Source organism: Canis lupus, chromosome 37 (genome assembly GCF_003254725.2).
Source record: "Canis lupus dingo isolate Sandy chromosome 37, ASM325472v2, whole genome shotgun sequence".
Lineage (NCBI taxonomy): Eukaryota > Metazoa > Chordata > Mammalia > Carnivora > Canidae > Canis > Canis lupus.
This window is the reverse complement of record NC_064279.1, coordinates 24,504,710-24,529,064: the sequence shown is the minus strand read 5'-3', so window position 1 is coordinate 24,529,064 and position 24,355 is coordinate 24,504,710. Positions and strand designations below refer to the sequence as shown.

At 42.5% G+C, this 24,355-nt stretch overlaps 1 long non-coding RNA gene across 1 annotated transcript; it reads right to left on the bottom strand.

The window, feature by feature from the left end:
- Positions 1 to 11,692: 11,692 nt before the first annotated feature.
- On the bottom strand, positions 11,693 to 24,006 carry LOC112656536 (uncharacterized). The gene is made up of 5 exons (XR_007408821.1): positions 23,754 to 24,006; positions 22,452 to 22,589; positions 20,991 to 21,097; positions 16,770 to 16,901; positions 11,693 to 12,297 (listed from the first exon to the last, which is right to left on the bottom strand). It is a non-coding gene; the product is annotated as an uncharacterized LOC112656536 (long non-coding RNA).
- Between the last annotated feature and the right edge of the window lie 349 nt (positions 24,007 to 24,355).

Here is a 24,355-nt window from a genome sequence, read left to right as displayed (position 1 = left end):
ATCTGCTAACACACACACCATGTTATCTATCACTGTATTGATTTTAATACAAACGACTGAGCTAAGTATCCATTAATAAGAGACTGATTAGTTAAATGGTTGTTCACTAGCATTCTCCATAACTCTAAGTTAAATGAGAAAGATTTTAATAGAATATAATTTCTAAAATGGATTATTAGATGAAGAAAGCAACGTGCAAATTAAGGAAGTGCTCAGAAGACCACCCAATGATAAGATGGTTTGGTGATGGGCATTACGGAAAGAATGGGTAAAGAAGCTGTGGTCTACGTATATACAATGGAATATTCCTCAGCCATTAGAAACGACAAATACCCACCATTTGCTTCAACGTGGATAGAACTGGAGGGTATGATGCTGAGTGAAGTAAGTCAATCGGAGAAAGACAAACATTATATGGTCTCATTCATTTGGGGAATATAAAAAATAGTGAAACGGAATAAAGGGGAAAGGAGAGAAAAACGAGTGGGAAATATCAGAGAGGGTGACGGAACATGAGAGACTCCTAACTCTGGGAAACGAACAAGGGGTAGTGGAAAGGGAGGTGGGTGGAGGGTTAGGGTGACTGGGTGATGCGCACTGAGGGGGGAACTTGACGGGATGAGCACTGGGTGTTATGCTATATGTTGGCAAGTTAAACTCCAATTTAAAAAAATAAAAAAAATAAAAGCCTCAATTTAAAAAAAGGAAAGTATGTGATGTGATGAGCACTGGGTGTTAACTGATAGATCATTGCACACTAAATCTGAAATCAAGTATGTACTTTATGTTGGCTAATTGAATTTAAACAAGAAATGAAATAAAAATAAAGATTATATCAAAGGAACACAGGTGTCAACTGAAAGAGTTCTCAGTGGTCCAAATTGGAATAATTTGAGAAGCAAAATAAATAAAGTAGTACTAGATTATGTTATGGCCTGAATTATGTCAATTCATAATTTAGCGACCTACCTCTCAGTATACCTGTATTTGGAAATAGGGTCTTTCAGAAGTAATTAAGGTTAGATGGGGCCATACAGGTGGGGCCCTGATCTGATAGGATTTGTGTCTTTAGAAGAACCCTGAAGGAGCTTGTTCTGTCTCTAAAATGAGGACACAGTGAAGGCGGATCTCTGCTAGCCAGGAAGTTTGCTCTCACCAGAACCTGAGCCAGCCAACACCTTGACCTGGGCTTTCCAGCCTCCAGAGCTGTGAGAAAATAAATTTCTGCTGTTTAAGCCACCCAGTGTACTGCATTTTGTTATGGCAGCCTGAGCTGACTAATACAGATTATAATACAAACTATAAAAGAAATATCCATGGGTCTGTACTGCTATAAATAAATGACTGAATAAATAAATAAATGTGGGAAAAGAGATAAATCACCTGTGTAGAATTCCAAGTAATTTATTCAGATACTTGGTCCTCAAGGAGGAGGTATAGAGTGACATCTTTCCAAATAGCACCAGAAGGAAAGGGAGGAAAATGTGTAAATTTATGGCAGAGAAATCTGCCAGGTGATCATCATCAGCCAGGTGATCTGATCAAGGTTAACATCAAGAGTGCTAAGTCATATTGATGGTGTGTACTTTTCATATGAAAATGGCACTTGATCTCCATGATCTGATTTCTGTAGCCTTCCTCCCCAAATTCATATCCCCACCCTAAACATGAGAAGATCTTCAGAGAAGTCCCAGCTGAAGGACATTCTATGAAATACCTGACCGGCACTTTTCTATAAATTTAAAACTATCCTAAAATTAAGAAAAATTATTTAAAAACAACAAAATGCAGAACAATATGTTCTTCTCTGTTCCCATTTGTGTGTTTGTGTGTGTTTAAAGGGCAACTGGAGAAGATTAGAAAGAAGAAAAAAGGGAAAAACAAATGTCTCTGGAAGAAAACTCACAAAACTAGAAAGAAGCTTGGTAGATAAGAGTTTTTACTGTGTTTTCTTTTGCACATTTTTATTTTTACGAGAATATTTTTATCTCTTTTTTAAAGTATTAAATATTTGACGTAATGAAATATCTTAAATATTTAATATTAAACATCACTAAAACAATGAAACCTCAATAGGAATTACCCTTGGGAGTGGCATAAGAAGAGAGGGATGATCTTGGAGCTCCCTACAAATTTGGATTTGGGAAGCCAACTACAAGGTGGATGTGTCCATATGGCAGGTGCTTCGTGAGAAAGAAAAACAACATGTGGAGCAAGGTGCCATAAAGGTGATGGAGCTGCAGAGACTTAATGAGTTCAAGACATATAGACCTCAGCATCTGGAGAAGGGAGTTGAGGGACCACAGGGGTAGGAGCTAGGTCACTGCAGCTGCCCATATGGTCTTCACTTGTTTTCGGTCTTCTGCACACTCCTTGTCCTCAGGAAGTGATGTGACAGGAGTGCTAATTGGAAGTAAGAACTTGGATGCTGGAAAAGAAAATGCCCCCAACCTTTGCCCAGAGCTTGACCCAGGGCTCTGGGAGCTGCTAAGGAAGTTCCATGAGCTTCTTTTGTTTATTGCTTTAAATATACATAAATATTTTTGTTTTTTTGGCATTATTCTTCCTTTGGTTGAACTAGTGTCCCATCATTTTCTAGGCTCCAGCCCGGAAACTTTAGTTTGGAGAATTCCGTGGACAAAGTCATATTTCTTTCATCATCTGCACCATATATTTGGGCCCTGGTTAATTAAGCACTCAACGCCATCTGTGCACTTCCTTGTATTGTTCTCCAGAGAAAGCAAAGTGTAAGTCTTGTGTCCTATGCATAATCAGCAAACTCCTTGGGGGAATCATGTCTTGTAAGTCTTATATACCCTGCAGGCAACTCCGGGTTGGACTGACTATTTCATGCTTCTAGACCATCCCGTTACTGGTCTATTCCCCAACTTCTGTGTGAGTGTTGTCTTTCTTAGTTGGGGTGGTGGGGGCATTGCATTTATTGTTCTAAACCAGGACACTTTTGAGAGGGAAAATGTGGTGGTATTAGTAAAACTGAGGGACACCAGTCATAAACTGGAACCGTCTTACGGCAAAACTGGGACATGAGTTTAGGCCCTCTCATAGTATTTGCAATGTCAGGGGAAGAGGACAAATGGAGGCTCACATATCACATCTAAGTATCTAAAGCTATGCATGAAGCTAAGAAAGCATTAATAAATATATACTATCTTTCTGTCTCAAAAAATAGGCCTTTGTAATGACAATACTCATACTTACAGCCTTAGCCTCCTTTCCAATTAATTGGGAAATCCATAGGAAAATACCTGTATTCTGTGTGTAAGTTTGTTTACATATGGGTAGAAGGAGGGGACCAGGGGACTCTTTTATCTCTTGTTAGAGGCTTCACTGACCCCTTCCCTACTGTCCCTCTCTAATCCCCACCATCCAGATGCCTTCAGAAGGGCCTGAGAATAGTGGTCTCAAGCTTTTTATTCACCCTACTCAAGTCCAAGACTGGCAAACTCTGTCCACAAGGTATCCTAACCCACCAGCCCCAACCGTACAGGCCTTTTAAGTTCTTTAAAGAACACTGAAGCTGGAAGGCCAGGTTTGGGTAGAACTCTCAAACTCCTCAGAGGACCTTGCCACAATATGGTGACAAGTAGCCCTCAGCCCCAGATCCTGGATCCTGGCTCCTGGATTACCTGCTTTCTATTTCCTACCCAGACTCCTTCCCATACCTTGCAGGCATAGGTATGGACACCCCAGCTCAACAGTTCCAAGCTATGTTTCTGTTCCCCACAAAGAGCTGCCCCTTAGCCACTCCCAAGTGAGAGGCATGGCCCTCCCTTGGGAAGGAAATTCTGGGGTCCTATGTCCCCAGAACATGGTATAGAAGGTAGAGAATCAGTTATGGGTGGGCATGATCCCATGATCTTACAGATTTTTCATGCTCTGAAGAGAGGTTCAACCAGAGGAGGCTATGCAGTATTGTCCTCTAAAGTGTGGGACTCCAGGGCAGGATTCCTCTTGTCTGAATTGTATTGAGGACTGAATTGTGTCCCTCTAAAATTCATTCAAAATAGGTTGAAATTCTCAGTCTCAGTGTGACTGCATTCGGGGTTAGGTCCTTTAAGGAGACAATGAAGGTGAAATGAGGCGATAAGTGTGGGGCCCTAATCCAATAGACTGGTGTTCTTATAAGAAGGAGAAAGACACCAGATATATCTCTCTCTGTCTCTGTCTCGTCTCTCTTTCTCTCTGTGCTTGCACAGAAAAGGCTGAACGAGGACACAGTGAAAGTTGGCTATCTACAAGCCTAGGAGAGAGGTGTCACCAGAACCCAGCAACATGAGCCTCTTTACTTTGGACTTTCAGCCTCCAGAACTATGAGAAAATTAATTCTGTTATTTAAGGCATTCAGCCCATGGTATTTTGTTATGGTGCTCCAAGCTCTAAGTAGGCCAATACACTTGGAAATGAGTGCAATCCTGTGCAGATTCCCCCCCACCCCCCGACCCCAGTCTTAAACATGCTCTCTGCCTTCCAGATATAATGAGGAGGGAGGCCTTGATTAAGAAAAGGAGAGTGGGAGGTGGAATAAAGAAAGCTGATGGATGCAGAGCATGAACATTTCCAGGAAAATTGTACCCCAAGGGGCATTGTTCCTCTGTTCCCATGTTCACTTAACAAGTACCAAATTCCCACTTTTGCCAGACATGGGTGAGGCAGTGGAAATGCAGTTTGAACAAGATAGAAAAGGTCCCAGTTCTCGATGTGTCTACTTTCTGGTAGGATCACTGGATAGTAGTATCAGGGTGGTCTCTGAAATCCTAAAGAGATGGATGAATAGTATCCTCTTAGAAAACCTCAACCTCATTCTCCATATGTTCTTCATCTGAAAGGGTGACCCAGGAGATGGAAGTGGTGGTGGGGGGAAATCCCTCTGTTGCCTTGGTGATTATCCCTCCCCCTGACACCTCTGGCAATTGGAGAAGGATGGGTGTGATAAACCCTTCCAGCATCTGAGCTCAGCTGGGCTCCAGATGTGGCTCTGGGGAGCCAGGTTAGATGGGGAGGTCACCGAGAGGTGAGCTCAAACAGGTGGTCCAATTCCTGGCTCTATATGAATAGGTGTGGTCAATCCAGTGACTTCAGAGTTCCAATCCCTTACCTGTCAAACAGTCATTGGACTAGAAATTTCCTTGACTCCTGGCTACTTAATCCACCTGGGATTAGCCTCAGTTTTCACCAGCCCAAGATGGGTGCCTCAACGATTTTTTGGTTTTTATTGCTAAAGGAAACAGGAAAATGGGGGTCCCTTCCTCCTCTTGCCCACATTCTCTTTCCCCCTCCCCAAGCAGAATATGGCCCTGACTTTTCAGGCTTTGCTCGGTATTCCACAAATGGCATCATCACTCTGAGCCTGATAATTTGTGATTCTCCAGGCCTTGAAATAAACTTGATCTGATTAGCATTGATCATCTAAATTAAAAAAGAACTAATAAAAGGGATTTGTTTATTTTCCCAGGGAAGAATTTTCTTTATTTCTACATCTCATCTCTTTATTGTCAGCTCTTTTCAAAGCTATAAAAGCACCAGTTGGCTCCATACCAGTACATGCCTGTGGGCTTTCACTATTGTAGAATTGGGAGTGGGGAAGAACCTAAAATTTGTTAGCTGTAACTTCCCAGTGACAGAATTAAAGAATACCAGGTTGCACTCATACCTGGACCATGAGACCAGCCTTCAAAATTTTTTGAATACTATTTTGAATTTCTTCAGTTATCTTTCTGGACACTTTAAGCAAGCAAATCTTCATACTGAAATGATTTGGAAGAAGAAAAATTCACCTCCAAAATGCTGAAAGAAAGATGAAATCCCATTTTTAAAGCCAGTTTTACCTAGAGGAGCAAGTGATGCCTATGGTTCTGAATGGTATGGTCCGTCACTTATGTCCCTTTTTATTGGGTCTGTCTTCCTCAATTCTTAGGGTCTATCAAGTCACCTTGCAGTACTAAAAGGATCTGTGTAAAAGCATTATGCAAACAGGGAAATTCTGCTTCAATTTGAAGGAAGAGATTGGAGGGAGTAAATATGTGAATTTGCTAAACTGGAAAGATCTATTCTGTTTTTCCCAGATGTTCATATGCCTGTGCCTATCACCACTGCCCCTAGTTATGCCTATCTCATGGGACCTATAAAGTCTCCCACTTATATATTCCTAGAGCACCTTAGGCCCCAGTATTTAGCCTTGAATCTTCAGGGGCTCCCCTCCCAGATCCCCACACCCTCACATATCATCCCCACCCAGTTTCTGAATCTAAAATTATCCCATTTCCCAGAGTGCTCAGCCTCATCTCTTTGGCTCTTCTTTGGGTTGGGTTCCTGGCTAGCAATAGGGCAGAGAAGTCAATAGGCTTCTATTCTTCTCTAGGTCCCCAAGGAGGCCATAGCACAAGTATCTAGTGACCAGGAGCTGCTGTTACCAACATGTTACTGTATCCTAACTTGGCTGGTTGATCCTGGCCCCGTGCCCCCTCTCCAGTCCTTCTACAACTCCTAAGATTTCTCCTCCCCCTCAGAGCCCTCTCAGGAAAACCAAAGGGAAAATGAGAGTGTGGGGCCCTCGCTAGTGAAATGTGCTCACCCTCAAAATATGCGGCATAGGTCATCGTGGGTTATCTACTCAATTGGCAAGATAGAACATTCACTATAGGCATCAGCTAAGCATGAAATAGCCAAAAAATAAACAAGTTCACCTCTGATAACCTTTCAAGAATTTTGCAATCAAAACATCTAAGGTAAAAAACTTTTATTGCAGTAAAACTTCTAAGTCTTGTCTTTTTAAGTTGGTGTTCTTTATTTTGGAAGTCTCGTTAATTATTTTTCCATGCCTAGGGTCTTTTAGTATCTTTTCTGACCCCCACATATCACAGAAACAGCACATGGTCAGGAGTCATTGTAGGGGAAGAACTAGCATCTAGGTACCCTAGTTGGATGTATGAACTTGTTCAAGTCGTGTAACTTCTCTGGACATGTCCTTTCTTAATGTGTGAAACAAAAATCGATCTCAATGTTTAAAATCACTTTCAGTTCTAAAAGTCTGTGATGCTACAACTTTACATTCCTTTACATGAGCCAGCTAAGGCTTAAAAATTTTAATTAACTTATTACTCTCATCTTGGCTGGAAGCCTCAGATGCCATAGTTGTGTGCAGGGCATAAACGAAGCTTTAGCACGTGCTTTTGAATGGCTGCTCCTTTGGGACATGGCACATGACTCTGTGGCTTGAAGTGGGATGGAGAATACACCGCTCCTGAAACAAAGGACTCTGTAGGGTCTGGATGTTCAATACAAACTATAAACTGGAAATGACCTCCATGTTCTAACGAAAGAGGCTGATGAAAAACAGGTCCTCGGACCATGGTTGCACAGTTCCTGGGGACAACTCAGCTCCTGCTCAGCCTATCGCTCTGCTTTGTCAGTAACGGAGAAAATGGAAAGGACATTTCCTGGCCCCATATCCAGACCCAATCCATGCACCCCCAGGGGGAATCTTGATTAGAATCTCCGTGGGCAGTGACCTCTTGGGGAATGTAGTAAATCCTATCCAGTAGGTAATCTTTAAGGAGCCTTTAGGTTTTGGTGTCTTGTGACTCAAAACCTGGGGCCTTAGGAATAGGAGGTCCATTTCCAGGGAATTAGCCAAAGCTAATTCTGCGACTCCAATGTCTCTCTGTCATCAGCTCTGCCTCGGGTGGGGAGGGCGGGCCACCCAAAGTTGGAGCAAGCAACCATACAAGAACAGAAACTTCATAGCACTGACGTGTTGTTTGTGGTCTGGAAGGAGGCATGTGCAGTTTCTGCTTGAGAGAATCCAGGAAGTCTTCCTAGAGGAAGTGGGAGCCTGGGAGTGTTTTAAAGAGGGAGGAAGAAGGCAGATTGATTGATTTGAGATTAAGAAGGAAGGAGGCTTTCCACAGGCAAACCCAAGCTGATTAGCTGCCTGAATGCTAGAGGCTGTGAACTCTGGGTACCCACTCAGTGGGTGGTCTGTGCTATTGTGAGAATTACCCATGCACCCCCAGAAAGTTGTGGGCTGCGCTGCTGGGGTTGGGCTGCTGTTACTTCTCCCTTGAGCCTGGGGCAGGAGGCAGCCACAGGTCTCAGCCTGACAAGGACCTGAAGGAGAGGTGAAGGGGAAGAAGTGACGGACCTGGAGGACTGTAGCAGGCCCGTGGTCCGGAAGCCTTCACCTCCCACCCAGCCGCCCTTCTTCTCACCCTCCTCCCCTTCCAAGGCCCTCTAGAACAAGCGCTTTTCCCGCCAGATGTTTTGAATCTCCTTTCCCATCCTAATTAAAGACAGCTTTTCTTTCAGCTTGGGAAGGAAGGGGAGGAATATGCCCTGCAGCCCTATCCCTTGGCTCTTCCCTCCTTCCTCTGGGGTGAGATGCTCTCCATTTCCAAGCAAAAGGTGGAGTCAGATGGTTCAACCAGCCCCTTCCCAGCAGAGAGCAAGTCTCAGAAGGGCTCCAGCCCCTTTTCCTGGAAGGAGGAATGTGGTCTTCACCACATCTCACCCATCCTCTCCCCTATAGCACTCACCTCAGTAAGATGGCTGCAAACCCCTTATCCCCAGAGAAGCTGCACTTTCCAGCTGTCAGTGGGGAAACAATGCCTCTGCCTTAGAACAGACATCTTTCCCAGGAGAGAACTGTGGCTAGTTAGAGAAATTATTCACTTTTCTGGCCAAGTACCACTGGAACCACTCAATTAGGGATAACTGTAGTTCAGCACCAGCTATTCCCAAAGGCAGCCATGTAGAACAGAAATCCTGTCAAGATGCACCCGTGGGCCTGCACAGTCTTCAGCCAGTCCCAGTACTTGGGTCCATCTGGTTTGATATTCGGTAATTCTGGGCATCATAAGGCAAAAGTGCAAAGACCTCTATAGAGCAATGTGGAGGGTCACCCTCTCATTGGATCAGTAACCTACATTTTTCAGACCACCCAAGCCTGAGGATGAAAATAGGATCCCAAGAGCAAATACAGAACTTCTCCAGAAAACTACACTTGTGTTCTGCGGGACTTCCAGCTCCCTCTCAAATTTCTTTAAAGCAGCCTTGAGTGTCTGTCTCCCTTGGTGTCTCATCAGTAGCCTCAGAGCAGAGAGTGTCCATTATGTGATCTGCAAGGCAGTCCTCAGGGCTACCGTGTGACATCTGGTGCTTTTATCTTTTCCCACTCTGGCTCATTTGGGGTAATGACTCCCATTGCTACTGAAACTCTGTCACTGATGTCTGCTGGAGGCATTTAATTCTTGCCAGTATCCAATGTCAAAGTCATTGCTGTCTATGGTGGGGCATCCTCCTCATCCGTTACAAATGAAGACCGTGGCACCAATTCTACAGATGCCCTGCATGCTAATATTCCAGCCTTTTTGTTTTGTTTTGTTTTGTTTTGTTTGCTCTTTTACTGGTCCCACAAAATCACAGTGACTTCCATCAAGGAAAGGGAATCTTCTGGGGCGAGACATTCTTTCCTCTAGAACTGGTGAGTCTGTGTCCTGAAAGCAAACACATGTGACCTGACACTAACTCCACTCCATGGTTCCTTGTATAAATAACTGGCAGACTTATCCCATCAGCCCTCCACGTATGGCATGTCTTCTAAATCCTAGCACTCAGATAGTTCTAATTTATGATTAGATGGATTCAGAGTTACTATGACTGTGGTAGTTAATAGCTTGGATTTGAATCCTGGTTCCACCACTTACCTGCTCTGAGCTTTAGTTTCCTCACCTGTAAAATAGGGAAGATAATAATTCTCCCGTCACAAAGCTGTGTTAAGGTCAACACATGCAACTTAACATACTGTTTAAATGTGGTCAATAAATATTGACTATTATAATTTTTATTAAAATTTTCTTAATGAAGAAGGGGTTGAGGTCAAGATGAGTGAGATGACTTATCTACTACACATCCAGTGAGTGGCAAGGGTAAGTCGATATACCTCTAGGCATCTGGCTTAAAGTTCAGTCTTCTTGAGTAACATCATCTTTCCACAGTTCCACAGGTATGTATTTACTTAGCAGTTTTTTTCCATTTAATGTCACTGATGAGCCCATGCCGAAAAGACTTAATATGCAGACAGAGTTAAGGGAAGGCAGGAAGAAGATGAAGGAAAGCAGACTACAAATTCTGGTAAAGCAGAGAGAATCATCCATGAGTCATTTAACGGTAGCCAGCATCTTCAGGCTTCTTGTTTTATGGAGGAATTCACAAGACAAGTCACCTTCACAGGAAAATTATGAGGTTTGGAGACTAGTCAAACTATGCTCAATTCCTGGCACACTGGCCAACTATTGGCTGGGGTCTTTTAATAATGCATTAACTAGCCAATATGAGGGAACAAGAAGGGACCTTAATAATTGTTCCTTTATTGAGAAAGCTCAAACTTGAGAATTACAAAGGGAAAAGAATTTTGCTAAGGTGACACATCCAAGATCTGGGTGGAGCTCGAACTAAAATTCAGGTCTTATGAATATTTTAATGTGGTCTAAATCTAAAATATTTTCCCAAAGTCTCCAGAGTGAGGCCCTGAGAAGGGATACCTTTCTTGACTTGTCAGTCACGTGCAGGGTTGCTCTGATAAAACGACCAGGATTATTAAGCTGCAGACCAGACACAGGTAGTCAGTGGGAAGCCAGAAAGCCCTTACTTTTGTATCCTCTTCTTGTTGAATCTCAAGTGCTCAGGTCTTGGTAGAAAGAATGTTCTCCAATAGGCTAGGTTTACTCTTTAATAAAATAGGTAGCTGCTTTCATGACGATAATTTAAGGTGGGGGGCAGGTTAATGCTCAGTACTACCTGCCTATTGTATGACACATTAAACTTAGTGGCTTAAAACGCAAAACTTTTATCAGAATTTCTGTGTGTTGGGAATTTGAGACGGACTTGGCTGGATGGTTCTGGCTTGAGATCCTTTATGAAGTTGTGGTCAAGATAGGAGCTGGGGCTGCAGTCATCTGAAGGCTTGACCAAAGCTGGGGAATCTGATTCCAAGATGGCGCACTCACACAGTTATGGATTGGAGGCCTCAGGTCCTCATCACATGGAGGTAGAGGGCCAGTCTTGGCAGGTGATGCCCCCAGAGGGAGTGGTCAAGGCAGAATAAGGAGGATGCTGCTTCACTTATGATCGAGTCTCAGGAGCCATAGACTGTCATTTCTGCCATATTCTGGTCTGTAGGCATGAGTTACTAAATCCAGTTCACACAAATAGAAGGGGAAATATCAAGAATTTGTGGATATATTTTAAAATCAACACATGCTTTATCTACCTGAGCATTATCCATTTGTTGGAAATTTCACCATCGGTAAATTCAAGAGAAATTAAAAACAAAACAAAACTCATTTTCAATTTTCAAATGATTTAAATTTATGTTAATTGTGAGTGTATGGGATGGCACTAATGAGCAGTTGGATGCTTAGGTTCTTTTTTACATTGCCTCTGGCATGCCATAGGCCTTGGACATGTCACTTCTTCTGGACCTGTTTCTTCCTTTGTAAAATAAGGTGCATGGACTACATTTTTACAGAGTCCCTTTTGACTCTGCTATTCTCTCTCCCAATATTATCTATCACGTTTCAAAGTCCATTTATGACAATATCTCCTGTGTATGCTATCTACCCATCCATCCACGCATGTATGTATGAATATATATGTATATATTTAACATGTTTTATATGTGTCTCTATATGTCAAAAGCCTGTTTAAATAAATCTTTTATGGCCCTTTAGTTTTAGAAGTAAGGTGAGGCTGTTTATGTTACAAGAACATATTTTATTTGCCCACAGCAGCCAAAACACAGCATGCTATTTCTATAAATGGGGCATGATGATGTTTTGTTATGAAATGCCTTTTGATGTAGGACAGCCACAGTCCGATGACTTCCAAATATATTTCAGCCTACTCTAAAGAATAAAATGATAGATCTTCTCTTGGCCACAGGGTCTCTGCACACATTTCCAGGAACTTGAGACCATTTACTAAATCTAAACAGAGAAACATTGTTTTAATGGTTATAGATGTGTCCACTCAGCTTTGAACGAGCCCTCCCTCCTACTCCTAGACCCTCATGTCTGAAGCCCAGCATGAATTAGTCAGCCTGGGTCACAAAAGGAGCAACATACCTGAGTGTCTTTTTAAGACAAAACACCAGCAGTCCAGGTTTTTCCACAGACTACTGTGACTCTTCCTTGACCCATCATTCCACGTGTAAAATATCCATTAATCAGGGTGTGTGCATGTGGCGGGGGGGTCTCTTTATTTTCCCCAAGGACTATACACCTATAGAACAAAATGTTTCAGGGAAAAAATATCTTAAAACTATGCAAAATAATTTAGGAATTGAAGAAATTGAAAGTATTGCTCTAAAGATTTTTCTAGTCTCTGGGTCTTTCCTAGTAGCCCTACTGTGCATATACCTCCCAAGGAACTACTCATACAGGTACAGAAGAGGATCTTGCTCCAGATTTTCATAGTGGTAGTGTTTGTAATAATGGGAATTAGATTCAGTTAGATGTCCATCTTTAGGAAATGGACAAGTTCGTGTGGTAGAAGCATAGTATGGATACTGAGCAATGATTAGAAGTGTATCAGCTATCTATTGCTGGGTAACAAATTACTCAAAATTTAGGATCTTAAAGCAACAAATATTTATTATTTTGTAGTCTCTATGGGTCCAGGGCCAGTATAGCCAAGTTGGGTTCTTTGGCTTAGGACCTCTCATAAAAGGGCAATAAAGTGAAATCCAGAGCTTTAGTCATCTCAAGGCTTGACTGGACTGGGGGAAAGTTTACTTCCAAAGTCACTCACAAGCTGTTGGCAAGATTCAGTTTTTTTGTGCTATTGAACTGAGGACCTCAATTCTTTGCTAGTTGTTAGCAGGAAAGAGGCTTCCATTTGGGCCTCTGTAGAAGGCAGCTCTCAACATTTCAGCTGGCTTCCATCAGAGTGAACAAAATAAGAAAGCAAGAGAGGAAGATGGAGCTGTAACAATCTTGTAAGTGATATCCATCACTTTTGCCACATTCTGTTTATTAGGATCAGGTCACTAGGTCTGGCTCACATGTCAGATGAGGTGATTGCACAGGGCATGAGTACCAACAGGCTAGAGCCACTTTAGGAGCTGCTCACCAGAGGAAGTGACAAAGTAAAGGACCACACGGTATTAAATACAGTACTTAACAAAAAAGGGTAAGAATTGGGATGAAGTCTGTAGTTTAATTTGCAATTTGTGCAAATTAAAATACAGAGGAAGCCTTAAAAAAAGCATACATGTTTTTTAAGGATACAACAAACTCAAGGGTATATACCAATTCATGGCAATGTGTGCCTACTGGGCATGGAGAGTGGAGGAAAAGTGAGAATAAATAACTGCATAAATCCAGAGTGGGGCCTTGCAGACACAGAAGAAAATGGTTAACTGAGAACTCATAACCAAGCTCAACTCTCAGCAACTGAGGTTCATAAGAAAGGGCAAGTAGTGAAACAAACCCTGTAGGTCTCCTCATACTCATGCCTTCACAGAGGTTTCTCACCAAGATCCCACACTCCAATATCACAGTGGATTAAAGCCACCTCAAGGGCTCAGAGACTTCTACCAAGTAAAAGTAGCAACTGTGTCATCATGGCTTACCTTGCAGTCAGTAAGAAGCTTAAAAATTCAGTGTGCAAAAGATGCGCCCACAGGGTGACCAACTGTCCCAGGGCCAAAAAAGTTCATGGGATTGTGAACACTAAGATTAGAACAGTCCTGGGAAAACTGGGATGAATTGGTCACCTTAACAATGTGGAGCTCATAAAAAATGCAAATGGCAGAACCTTCACGGGAGACTGTGATTCAGTGTGCTGAGCTGGACCAGAAATCTGCATTTTAAGCAGCACCAGAAGCCCTTCTAGTATAGTTGGTCCACGGATCACCCTTTGAGAAACACTACTGTAAAAGGATACTTTTGAAAGGTATTGCTGGTAGCGTGAAGGCTCTAGCAATTCCCAAGTTCATGATCACAAATCTTATGAAGCCTTCTGAGAGTAATTCTTCTTTACTTGTTGATAATCTGAGAGCTCTAGTTCACAGTTCACTGATTCCTAGAATTTGTCTTCCACATAACACAAACCCCAAGATCTAGGAGGCAGAGTTCAGGAAGGGGTCAAGACAGAAGTTTAGGAAAGAAGATTTCCCTGACTGGCTGTTAATAGAAACCACACCCCATGGCTGGATTAGTCAGCTACAGAAAAGTCTCCTGAAAGTCACCCACCCCACAGTGAGATCTGAGGAATGTGCTAATAAGATTAGAGTGAGAACTTATAGGTCTTCAGGAAGGAGCCTGCCTAAAATGTAATCCCTATAAAATATTTTCCATATTTGGAAAATTAAAAGGTTACGCAAGTACATTGGGAGGAGAAAATGCGATGAGGTAATGATGAGGGCCCAATAGGATCTAGCTGAAGGAGGGTGGGGAGTCCTGACCTCACAGGGAGAAGTAGAGAGATGTGGATCATGAGTGGCTGCAGTTGTACTCAGGTAGGTCCATCCTTATGAGGAAGGGTGTGTCAGACCACAAAAGTTTGTCAAACACTTGTAGTGACCATCAGTTGTTCTTGTTCTATTTTTATATTCATTAAACAACTTCTGAATCTCCCTTTATTCTTTGTTCTCCAAATGTAGACTGAAATAACTTCTGTGTGAAGGGTGCATGGGAATTTAGAGTTGTTTGCACCCTCCTTAATTTTTTGATTGGATTCCAGGTCTAATGAAGGTAAATTCTAATGACCAGAAGACCAAAGCAAACAAAGTTCATTGGTGGGTTCAGAAGTCATCTCCAATGGTAAGAGCTGTCATGGTTTTAGATTCCTCCTGAAGCTGACCCTGAGATAAGAATTCAAGTGTCCTTTAGGTTTATTTGGGAGAGGATCCCAGGAAACAAATGTGGAACAGTAGAGAGTAAGACAAAGAAGGAAGAAAACTGTTAAAGGTACATATAAGCTAGCTACCATTAAGGGCAACTGGCATTACAGTCTGGTTGGGAACTCTGAGGCAATATAGACACCATACTCTCTCTATCTAGAATATGCTTCAGAGTTATTCTAAACAAGGCATATTCATCTACTAATTCTCCATCTGTCATCGGTTGAGAGCTGCTTCTCAGGGGATTAGATCTCAGATACTTCTATTCCATCCTATGTGAGGGCTGAGCATGTTCTCATGACTACACAGAGTCACAGATGTTTTCCATAAACAGCCTTGAGACTGTAGAGATGAATACCAGGGGGTTATGGGTGGGCTATCAACAGCAGTCTGCTATAATAGCTCAGATTTGCTGCATGCTTATAGGATTCCATGTGCCAGATTAAATATGTATCATCTCATTTAATATCTGATTAATATTCCCCATTTCCCAGATCAGGAAACAGATGTAGAGTGCAAAGTGACTTGCTTGTGGTCACACAGTCAGCTAATAGTATAGTTGGGATTTGAACGGTACAGTTCATTTTTAGAATTCAAGCGTTTGGCCCCTTCATTCTACTGGATCCTAGAGTAGTTTATGTCTAGCTCAGGGAATAGAAATAGATTTCAAGATGTGGGTGTAAAAACCACCTGCTTCATGAAGTGTGGATTGGATTTCAGTTTGGGACTCAGCACTGGTCTCAAGTATGGACATGTGGATGAAGTTTAAGAATCACCAAGGGTCCTGTTTGGCTGGAATATAAATCACAGGTAGTTGAGAGTAAGTAATATTGGGGAAGATTTTGAATGCCAAGGTGAAGAGTTTACATAAAGAGATTGGGCAATAAGGAACTCTTGAGGCTTTTAGAACAAGGGCATGACAGGAGGTGGGCTTGAGTAACATCAAAGAGTGTCACTAATATAAAACAATGTTAATCAGGTAACACTGAGAGGAAACAGGGAATTTGTTGAGTTGACCAAAGGAGAGGGGAAAATGGAAAAACAGGTTGGAGTCATGACAATAATTCAGGAATTTGAAGATACTTCTTTCAGAGGCCCAGAACCAGTGTGGATTGGCATGGTTGAACAGGTGAGAAGAGCAGTTCTGATAAAGACTTCTAGGCCAGATGATGGACCCTGAATGTTAAAGGACTCTAACATTCCAGGCATCAAGGTCATTAGTGGAGCACACTGGAGAGAGGTGACCAGACTAGCTACCTTGGACTTGAGTATTGCTGGACTTTCTAGCTCCACTTCAGCATCTGGTCCTAAGCTTTCCTATTTATTTATTTTTTTAAATTTATTTATTTATGATAGTCACAGAGAGAGAGAGGCAGAGACACAGGCAGAGGGAGAAGCAGGCTCCATGCACCGGGAGCCCGATGTGGGATTCGATCCCAGGTCTCCAGGATTGCGCCCTGGGCCAAAGGCAGGCTCCAAACTGCTGTGCCACCCAGGGATCCCTTTAAGCTTTCCTATTTAGAGACAATTTGTTTGTTTGTTTGTTTGTTTATTTAAATATGCATATTTTATATTGAAGTTCAATTTGCCAACATATAGTGTAACACCTGGTGCTCATCCTGTCAAGTGCCCCCTCAGTGCCTGTCACCCAGTCACCCCATCCTCCCACCTGCCTCCCCTTCCACTACCACTTATTCATTTCCCAGAGTTAGGAGTCTCCATGTTTTGTCACCCTCTCTAATTTTTCATACTCATTTTCTCTCCTTTCCCCTATAATCCCTTTCACTATTTCCTATATTCCCCGTATGAGTGACACCATATGATGATTGTCCTTCTCTGATTGACTTACTTCACTCAGCATAATACCATCCAGTTCCATCCACGTTGAAGCAAATGGTGGGTATTCGTCCTTTCTAGAGACAGTTTAATCTTCTCACTCTGGGTTGACCAGACTTCATGTGAATTGATGTGATTCATTTCACTGAAGAGAAAAATCAACGAATGATGGTTTAATAAATCAATTCACCATGACATTCATAATAGCTTCTGAGATACTTAGGTTGATAGGCTAGTTGATGCATTGTCTTTGAAGAAAGGGACTCTTCTCTCTCCTTTTGATAGCTACAGAATGACAAGTGACCAGAACCCTACATGCACACCTAGTCTAAGATTTTATATTCACCTTTTGTCTGGGCATCTTAATCCAAGCTCTCAGCTATGCCTCTTTGCTGATGACTTTTAAGTTTGTATCTCCAAAATTCATCTTTTCCCTTGAATGTAATTTCCAGCTGCCAGGTAGGTGTCCCAATCAGGACGTTCTGATAGCACCTCAAACTCAGCATGGTAAGCATCAAGTTTGTCACACTCTTCCACAAACAAGTTTGTCTTTCTGACTTCCTAATTAATAGTAATGATCCTATCATTCCAACTTGCCAAGACTCAACCCTGGGGATTGGCTTTCACTCCTTTTCAACTGTCTATTCTATCTAATGGGTGTCAAAACCTGTTGATTTTACTACTACAATATCTCTTTAAGTTGGTGGGCCTCTCTCTCTTCACATTACTATAGTATATATACATATATATAATAGCTCAGATTTATTATTTATTTATTACTATATTACTATATACTATAGTAATATAGTATATGTATAGTATACTATAGTAAATATATATGTATATGTATATTTTTTAAGATTTTATTTATTTATTCATGAGAGACACAGAGAGAGAGAGAGAGAGAAGCAGAGACACAGGTGGGGGGAGAAGCAGTCTCCATGCAGGGAGCCTGATGTGGGACTCGATCCTGGGACTCCAGGATCAGGCCTTGGGCCAAAGGCAGGAGCTAAACCGCTGAGCCACCCGGGCTGCCCACTATAGTATATTAATAGTAATAGTTTTGTAATTAATATAGTATAGAAACAGTATAGTATAGTAATAGTATAGTAATTTGTATGGCATAGGAATTAGTATAGTAATAATAGTAGTATAGTAATTATTATTTTTTAAAAGATTTTATTTATTTATTTATTCATGAGAGACAGAGAGAGAGAGAGAGAGAGAGAGAGAGAGAGAGGCAGAGGGAGAAGCAGGCTCCACGCTGGGAGCCTGATGCGGGACTTGATCCGGGGACTCCAGGATCATGCCCTGAGCCTATGGCAGGCGCTAAACCGCTGAGCCACCCAGGGATCCCCAGTAGTATAGTAATTAATGTAGTATAGTAATAGTACAGTAATAGTAATTATATAGTTCAGGTTTTCATTGCCTATTATTACTTAGCTTCCTACCTATATATGATATAGGTATATCCCCATTCCTTATACATCTGTCAGAATAAATGGGGCCTCATCTTCATAGTATTTTTCTGTATATTGTCAATTATATTGACAATTAATGATTATCAGTCACATTTCAGATGAGAAAACTGAGATATAGAGAGGTTAAGTGACTTTCTCAAGATAGCCCGGTAAGTGACAGGATCTGAGTTTGAATCCAGATCTCTGCCTCATCTATGAACAAAAGGCCACATTGAGCTTCTTGGCGTCTTTTCTAGATTTTGAGCTCCTCAAGGTGGGGTTGTTTTGTATAACCATGGGACTCTCGCACAATGCCTTACTAATAGTAGCTGTTGCTGGATTTTTTTTTCACTGAATGAAGATTCTGCTTGATGGTAACATTCAGGGGAACGTGAAGCTGGAGGTCACTTGGTCCTGCTGTTCTATAGAAGGGAGATTGTTCCTAATCCAGTCTGATGACAGACTTTAACCATCCCAGATCATTTAATGAGTATCTGGCTAGGGTAGAAGGGACCCAAGAGAAATCAGGCTGCAGTCTACATGAAACCAGGCATTCAGCTCAAAAGCATGTGCTAAGCTGGACTTTCTTTGTTGCATACTTGGAAACTCATACTCTTAACCTAACAAAAGAGTCAGAATTGGAGACTTAAAAACACAGAATGCATGTAAGAGAGTGTTTGCAAATGTAGGTGGAGCAGCTGCTCTCTGGGAGACCCAGTAAAATTACTTTCTGGCTGAATGAGCTTGCAAACCCTTTCTTGAGGCTGAGCAGTGCTATTTCATGCCTCTACCGCAGGCATTTCTCTCTGAAAAATCAACGACCCAAGAAAGCGGTTGGTGGTGGGAGGAGGGGGAGTCCCTGAGCTAATCCTTGAGGTTGAGACAGAAACACGACTGCTTTGGATTCAGCCTGGGGAGATCAAGGGAAAGCATGACTGCTCTGTTTGGAGAGGCCCGTCTTCAGCTGGCACCATTCTGAGCACTCAAGTTCTCTGTCAATAAGCACTTTACAGGGGGAGATAAATGGATTTGAAGCTGAGGATGGGAGGAGGGTGTCTGGGAAAGAATAAACACATTATCTGAGCCCTTCCACCAAGCCCCTTCTCTGACATGCTCAAGGACTTAGACCATGTGGTTAGCAGAGGCTGGGTGGGAGAGAGGGACTCTATACCCCTGTGTTAGCAGAGGTCTGGTCCAATAATAATAGAGAGTATTTGAGACCAGGCTCTGTACTCTGCTTCACCCACAGCGGTGCCAGGTACTGTGCTATGGGATCGAATATCAAATACCAATTTAGCTACCATCTTGACAGCAAAACTAGAAATAATTGACTTTTTGCAAAAAGAGAGCATGAATATTCATTCTAGGCAGGTAGGTGGGTGGCAATATTCTGCAAACACAGAACCTGAAATCAAACACCTGGGCAGATTCAGGAAAATTTGACTATGTCTATGTATTTTTTTTTCTTAAGTGACATCCCTACCCTACATATTTTTAAATGCAAGAAAATTCCTTACCAAGGGAGTATGAGTTTAGGAAAGGGTAGATTCAGGCACACTCGGGTCTTGAGATACTAAATCGATCAGTACTGGCTTTATTTTTATTAAACATGACCTCCCCTGCTGAATCCAGGGGAATCAGGCACCAGTATTCAGCATTGAAGAATGCAGTTTTGAAAAATGATATACTTAGTTAGATTCCCTCACAGTGTTACTTGGGTGTTCTTAAAACCCTTAGAAGAGGCTTGTCCTTTTAGTAACATCACTAAGTACATCCTTATCAGATAGAAGTGGCTTCTTAGTTCTAGTACATTCCTTGCCCCACCACATTTGTTGATATGGTGCATACACACTCCTTTTGTTGCCTTTATCCTATGTCACCCTACTTCTATGCACTTTGTGATCTGGCAGCTATTTTTAGCTCTGGTTTTAATATATGTAACCTCGTCTAGGATCAAGGGTTAAGAATTTCTTCCCTTTACTTCCCATTACTTCCTGTCTCTCCTCACTTTCCTAGTTCTTGTTCCCACCATCTCTGAGCTGGACAATGGCTAGAACATGCTTCTATCTATTTTCTACATTACCTCCAAGTAGATGCTATGAAACAGGAACTTTCCCTGTCATCTCACTTCTAGCCCACTTACCTCCAATATCTCAACACTCCTCCCTTTCCCCTTTTGGCCCCAAATCTATATAAGACAAGGGAGAAGTCAAGGGAGGAATCATCATTTCAGTGACTTATCAACTGGATGGGGACTGGCCTCTTTCCTAGGCCAAGTGACAGAGCTACCAAGACAACAACTCTTTGAGACTCTGGATGCTCCAAGAAATAAAGCCTGGGATTCCAGTCTCTCATTAGAGGTTTCTTGGGTAGCACACTTGATGAAGTTGACAAACTTCCTTGCATGCATCTCTCTTCAACCCCCACCTTCACCTCCAGTAGGGAAAAAGAAGACTGGATGGAGAAGAAGAGAATCTGCCCTCCTTCCTTTTATGTTGCCATGGAGACATGAGATTTCTTTTTTTTTTTTTAAATTTTTTTTTAATTTTTATTTATTTATGATAGTCACACACACACAGAGAGAGAGAGGCAGAGACAGAGGCAGAGGGAGAAGCAGGCTCCATGCACTGGGAGCCCGACGTGGGATTCGATCCTGGGTCTCCAGGATCGCGCCCCGGGGCCAAAGGCAGGCGCTAAACCGCTGAGCCACCCAGGGTTCCCGAGACATGAGATTTCTTTGGGTCAAGTGTCCACCACAGAATGGAGCTACATACCTGCTGTTTGGCTGTCTTTTCTGCTCTCTTCCACTCAGGGAGGGTGACCAATGTGCCCTGGCTCCCAGCAGCAATAGGTGGTGACATCGAGCAGGTAAGGGAAAGTGCTGTTTGGAAATAAGAAGCTGGAGACCAATCTCTCTAAACTGGACAACTGATATGAATCTCCTTCCTCTGAAGGGGTGAAGAGGAAGTACTGGAGTGTCAGCCGACGGAAGGCGTCAACTATCAGCCACATTGGTGAGAAAGGCACAAATGGCCATGGGAAAGACAACTACAACAGAGACTACTACTTAAGCAAGATGCTCTTATTTTCTCTGTCTTCCGACATCTGGCACAGGCTAGAGCCTTGGATAGGAAGAGGGATAGGTTGGCCTGGGGCAGGAACCCCTCTTCTGGTTCCTTTAATCACAAAGAGGAGAGAGGAAATCCTTAAATGGAATATGAGATTATAGCTTTAAATTGGAGCATTTCGATAACTGAAAATGACCCCAAACTGGCCACCAGGAAATTATGCTCAAGATGTCATTACTAAGGCCAGAAGGCATGGTGGAAGACCTGGGGGAAACTCATCCAAACTACTTCTTGTTTGCAGCCACTGAGCAGACAATATACAATGACTGACTTCTCATCATGACCCGCAAGTCTCATCATGTCACCCTGCTGATGAAGAGTTCCCAAAGACTCCTATTCTTTCCCCTACAGGATAAAAATGTGTTCTTTGCATGACTCACAAGGCCATTGGTGATCAAGTCCCTTTATGCCTCCATGGTGTTATTTACCTCTTAATTCCAGGTTTGACACTTAAACAATTATCTCAGGGTATCAGATTCTCTGCCCTTCTGCGTCATTGCACACAGCGTCCTCTACCAGTAGAGCCCCTTTCCCAGGGGAAGTTCCATCAAGTCTTGGTTTAAGCGTGATCTTGTCTGTTAAGCCTTTCCTAATGTTTGGAGGCAGAATTACTTATTTCTTCTGCCATTTAACCTGTATGTACATACAGCTCAATTATTTTATCAAGCTACTCCTTGTGGCAGTATTTATATATCTGTTTTCTCACTAGACTCTAAGTTCCTTGAAGGCATCAGCTGTGTACTCTCCCTCATAACCCCATGTGTGGGTGGGGTTATGAAAAATAGTTTGAAGAATGAATCTGGAGCCTATGCCAAGAACATGAAATTTTCTTCAAAGAGGCTGCCTTAACTCTGAGATGATATGGCCTTTGGGCTAAAGAAAGAAAAAAAATCTGATTTTATCTGTCAGGGTTCTTTCTATTTGATATATGCTCCTCTCAAAGTCTCTCAATTTGATGATATATCATGTTATTTCTAGTCGTCTCTCCCTGGGTGGAAATCCAGTTTTATTTAGATTACGAAATTCTAGAAGGCAGGCCTTATCTTGCTATGCTTTCCACATGGCAGAGACATGTTCGATTCTATAAAAGATTTCCTAAAGTCTTACCTGTGCCAGACACAATGCTGGAGTAGCAGACATTAAGTGAAGCAGTCATGGCCTCTGTTCTTCAGGCCTCCAAAGCCTAGTCCTTCTCTGTCTTGAAAGGTTGTCCTCTTTGACCTTGAGAGAGGTTCCTAAGAGGGCCTATAGAGCAGTGAGGACAGAGAGGGGTGCCAAAGCAGTTGGGCCAAGCCATCAAGAGATTCACTTTACAAAGACTGAGATGACAAAAGTCTCATCCAAATTATCCTCCCAACCTTTCTTGGTTCTAGCCCTAGAGACCTTTGCATCTGTCATACTCAGTGTTGACTGCATAGTAGTTGCCACTAGAATATGAAATAGTGGAAAGAGATGGTTCTTAGAATAAAAAATGATTGAATTCAAATTCAATTTAACCTAGACTGAGCTGGTTGGATTTGTCACTTATTTGTCCTGTTAAATCTTAGCTAGGTTGATCGACATTTTGTAGATCTGATATAAATATAGGAGGGTTGTTGGGGCTGAGGCATAATGTTCCAGACATTTCCTTGCCTTTCCCATTCCTTCATTGGCTGCTGCCCCATTATAAGTGTGTCCAACACACACGCGCACGCACACACACATACATGCACTCACTCCTAATGCACCCATCTCTCACTTTTCAACTAACTCCTCTCCTTTTCCCTGCTATTATTCCTTTACTGTCACCATCTCTCAAAAATCTTGCTAAATTGCAACAATTATCTTTATTCTGTTCCCATAAATGAAGTATTTCCTGCCTTCCAGGCTTTTCACCTCAATAATTAACATATGTTTCTGAAATTCTAAATATACGTAAGTCTGCCTTGACATTTCTTTAGTTTTAGAGAAAGATGTGTATACATCTAGTCTACATACAGAGAGACTGGGTATGCGATGTGCGTGTGTATCATACACATACGTGTGTATGTAACAAGCAGACACATGATACATGTAATAAACGTAAAGTGGAAGTATACTTTCTACTTCAAGGCCTTCACTCTCTCTCTGGTCTTATTTCAAGGACAAAAGCTTTGCCTCCCCCCAAGTCACAGAGCCGCACCCCCTTCATTTCTTAAACCAAGTTTTCTCTGGTCCTCTGAATTGCACTCTGATTGGCCGAGTGCAGAGGCCCAGCCTCCAGGCTAAACTCTGGTGTGTCTTTTAGTTACTAAGGCCATAAATCCTCCCCTTAGCTCTCTCTCAGGCATTATTTAAATTGGTCAGATCGAGAATCCATCCATTTCTTTCAAGCCCAACCCATGAATAGCTGTTAACACAATGTGAGAGTTTAAGGCCTTAAGCATGTACCTGCCTGCACTTCTCAGTTCTTCCTCCTTCCCTCCAGGAGCACTTGCCTGTAGTCAGGGGGAGAGGGGAGAAAGCAGAGCCTAAATAAGCTGATTTCTCAGGAAAAGCATTCCTCTCCATCTTTGCCATTTTAATAAAGCTTAGCTCGGGGAGAGATTTGGAGTCCTTCAAGAGCAGACCCGTTAAAACAATCGGGGAGTGTGTAAAACAGAGCTCAAGCCCTGCCTGCTGGTCTCTGAACTGACGTCACCTCATAAATCCACAGGCTCCGTTCCCGGCCCCCGATCTGCAAGGCACAGCCTGGACCCATCAGTGAGCTGCTTTTTCTGGAGATTAATTATATGTTCAGACAGAGGTCAGGTGGAGAGTCTTTAAAAGATTGCTTCAGTGTTTCGGCCCACCCCCTCTCGTTTGGGTGAAAAAAAAAAAAAAAAGTTTCCCTATGCAGCCTAGCTGCAGAAAGGAACATCATGTGCCTAGAAACCAATCCACCGAATGAGAAGGGGTGGGCCCATCATTTGACCCACACTGCCCAGCAACAGGGGAGGGCCTGAGAGCCAGGGTAGTGAGGGGGCTGTCCCTTGGTTCTTCTTGCCTGCTGC